The following is a 3922-nucleotide window of genomic DNA, read 5'->3' on the forward strand; positions in this document are numbered from 1 at the left end:
TCAGCTGTTAAGTGAATTCCTGCAGTTGATAAGTCAGTAGCCCGGTTGTTAAGTGAATCTGGCTTTCCCCTTGACTTTGAGCCGAGGTGGCACAGTGGTTAAATGCAGCACTGCAGGCTACTTCAGATGACTGCAGTTCTTCAGTTCGGCTGTTCAAATCTCACCGGCTCAGGGTTGACTCAGCCTTCCATCCTTCCGAGGTAGGTAAAATGAGGACCAGGATTGTTGTTGGGGGCAATATGCTGACTCTGTAAACTGCTTAGAGAGGGCTGAAAGCCCTATGAAGCGGTATATAAGTCTAACTGCTATTGCTAACTGCTATTTGCTTGTCACACTGCAACCGTCGTAAATATGAACCAGTTGCCAAATGTCTGAATTTTGATCACATGTTCACAGGGATGCGGCAAAGGTTGTAACTTAAAAACAGCCATAAGTCACTTTTTTTCAGTGCCATTGTAACTTTGAACAGTCACCAAACAAACTGTTGTAAGTCAAGAGTTGCCTGTATTGTCAAAAAAGGCAAGGTATACTCCGATTTTTCGGAGTATATAAGAACGCACCTTTTTCCCTCAAAAAAGAGGCTGAAAATCTGGGTGCATCTTATACACTGAATACAGCATTTTTTGCCTCCTGAAACCCCGCCCCTTCACCAAAATGGCCGTGCATAGCTTGTAGAAGGCTTTCAGAGAGCTCCTGGGGGCTAGAGAGGGCAGAAATGAGCAAAAAAGGAGCTGTTTTTTGCTCAGTTTTGCCCCAGCCCCCAGGAGCACTCTATAAGCTTCCTAATGCACTGTTTTTTGACAGAAAACGGGCATGTTTTTGTGAAAAACGGACCATTTTTTCTCATCCCCCCTCCCTGGAACATTATACAAGCCTCCTAAGGGCTATTCATTCCTCTTTTTTTTGAAAAAAAGGGCCCGTTTTTGGGAGTTTTGCAGAGTGCAAAACCTTTTTTAAAAAAAATTGCCTCTTCAAAACCTTGGTGCGTCTTATACTCCGAAAAATACGGTATTCACTTCAAATACAGGCTGCCTGCAGCTGTCCCAGTATCCCATTTACAGGCCCAAGAAATAGTGATTGAACAAAACTGACATTTTTTAGACTCTATTTTTCCTTTTCTTCAAAGGAGACCAACAATGAACTTATATATTCATACTATATAAAACATACGGTATTAGCTTAATTCGTCCACATCATTCGCACACTTGCCCCATACATGGATTCATGATAGTCAATGACGGTTTAGCCTGATGTGTCATGTGAACTGAGCCGCAGATTTATTTCTATCATCATAATTAGACTTCTATCTGAAGTGGCAAGCTCAAGACATTTTGAAAGTGGTAACGTTCCTGCATGGATCATTGCTGTAGCACAGGGGTGCTTAGATCTGGCCCGCGAGGTCGCCCTCGAAACAGACCGGCCCATGGTGCTTCTGCCAGCAAAAATGGAGTGCGGGAGGGCTGCAGGCGGCCCTCCCAAGCTCCGTTTTCACTGACAGAGGGTTGCAGGACGCTGTCACAGCCCAAAATGCATCCAGGGAGCCCATTTTTGTTGATAGAGCACTCAGGCCACCACAGGTGCCCCCCGATATGAGTGATGTCGAGCTGGCCAGTCACCCTGCCCCCCCCCCAAGTCAAACCCAACCCTGATGCAGCCCTCAGTGAAATCGAGTTTGACACCTCTGATTTAGCATATTCATATGAAGCCAAGTAAAAAAAAAAAATACTGGACTTCAAGATGGGGTAAAAAACAGGAATTTGCCTCCGAAATTCCGTAACGAGATTGTATTACAGTAGGTTTGTTTGCTTATTATGGAGAGAGGGGGACACAAGCATACTGCTGTGATCTTGATTCTTCTTTAAAAATAAAAGTACAGCAAGTCCTCAACAGATGACCAGTCACTTAGCGTCTCTTTGAAGTTATGACAGTGCTGACTTACAACCAATCATCACACTTACAAACATTGCATGCGATTGTGAATTGGGTACTTGGCAGCCAGCATCTGTTTATAATTGCAATGTCCTGGCCTTATGCGATTGCCTTCCTGGCTGTCAAATCAAGAGGGGATGCCAGATTTATTTCTTTTACTTACCAAGGGAAATAATAAAAATTGGAAATGGACATGCAATGACACACAACTGCATCGGTTGGTGACAGCAGTTCCAATCTCAGTAGAGGTGATATGTCAAGGCCCACCTGCATTTTAAAATTGTATTACAGAGTGAGCAATGCATGACTTGGTCTTTGGAGACAAAGGCGTATGTTAAAAATTTCAAGTTACGAGTTGTTGGGTGTTAGGAATACAGTCAACCACAGCTCCATTCTCTGCTACGTCTTCAGTATATGGCTGAAGTCCTAAGGGGGACATGCAATTAGTAGTCATTTTACAGTGAGCAAAGCAAGTACCATGGCCATTACCGTAAGAACTCTGGCATAAACAAACGGAGAGAATCAAAAAGAGAGGAAAAGTCACATTTATCTCACCAATCTTCTGCAGCTGTGAAATATACAACCCAAATATGCACTTGTAAAGTGAAACAGCAGTGAAGGAAACTATAAAAATGGTTGTTGTGTGCCTCTCCTATTCAAGTCATGTGTGTAGGGGCCCAGAGAAATCTGATTATTATGGGGCTTTGAGAGGAAGTGTGGAAGCAAAGATCATGCTAAGAAGAGGTAGAATTAAGACCATAATACTCCATCAAGACAGATACTCCCCGCCAAAGTGAGAGCTAATTATATAATACAATGCAGCACAATACAGTAAGCGTTCTCTTTCTTGTAACAGTGCTTGAATCTCAGCAAAGATCCACTAAAGAAGATTACAACCAGAAGTGGGTTGCTCTCGGTTCGGCCCGGATTGCGCGAACTGGTAATAGTGGCGGCGGAAGGCTCTGCTCACCCGCCCTGACGCTTCTGAGCATGTGCAGAAGTATAGCACGTGGGACCACGCCCAAACCAGTAGTAAAACAATTGGCAACCAACCTCTGATTACAACGTCCACAGTACTTTTACCAAACTTTAAACCATCATGGTAGAGGCTACCTTAAGACTTGACTGACTGGGGGAAGTGTAGTTCTGTGGCGAGGCGAGTTATCCCTTTACTTTCCATTAAGTAACTCTACTTTCTTTAGCAACTCTCTTCCATTAACAACTTTATAATTAGTAATCATCTACTGTCATTAATGAAAGATATAAGGCAAAATGTTGCACTGGGGGTTCACAACATTGGAAAGAGTTAGACCTTTCAGAAATTTATGGAAATTCCTATTCAAATCTTTTCCCTGAAACAACTTGTGTGAACAATACTTTCCATTGGCAGCAACAGAGACCACTTTTATACCTTCTGAAGAAAAGGTAAAAAATGTCTTGTTTCCAAGACGTTTAGAGTAGCTTTGATATTTGTCCTCTGAATGTTGGGTTCCTTGAGAGAAGCCATTGAGTGAGAGTCTAATCAACCATATGGGGAATTGTGCAGAGCACATTTATCCTTTAAGTGCCCCATGTCGGATCAATGTCAAATTTGTTTCATTTCAGAAATACACTCTGGATGTTGGACAGCAGTGGTGGGATTCCAAATTTTTTCCTTCTGGTTCTACGAGAGTGCTTTGTGCGCGCATGCACGCACCTAATGTGTGCTTTATACACATGTGCAGCACTCAAAGACTCTATGTCAGCACTGGTGAGCTGAGCTGTGTTTTAGCTCAGCTGAGGTACGGCAAGGGAATATAGGTCAGGGAATGGCGGGGGTGGGAGGGTGGGGCCAGCCAGAGGTGGTATTTTCCAGTTCTCTGAACTACTCAAAATTTCCACTACCGGTATGCCAGAACCGGTCCAAACTGGCTGAATACCACCTCTTTTGGACAGCATGGGAAAATTAGCACATAGAATTGTCTATGTTATTAAATAATTATTGGTATAAATG

Source organism: Thamnophis sirtalis, unplaced genomic scaffold (assembly GCF_051295495.1).
Source record: "Thamnophis sirtalis isolate CommonGarterSnake01/CBP01778 unplaced genomic scaffold, rThaSir2_p1.2 scaffold_8, whole genome shotgun sequence".
NCBI lineage: Eukaryota > Metazoa > Chordata > Lepidosauria > Squamata > Natricidae > Thamnophis > Thamnophis sirtalis.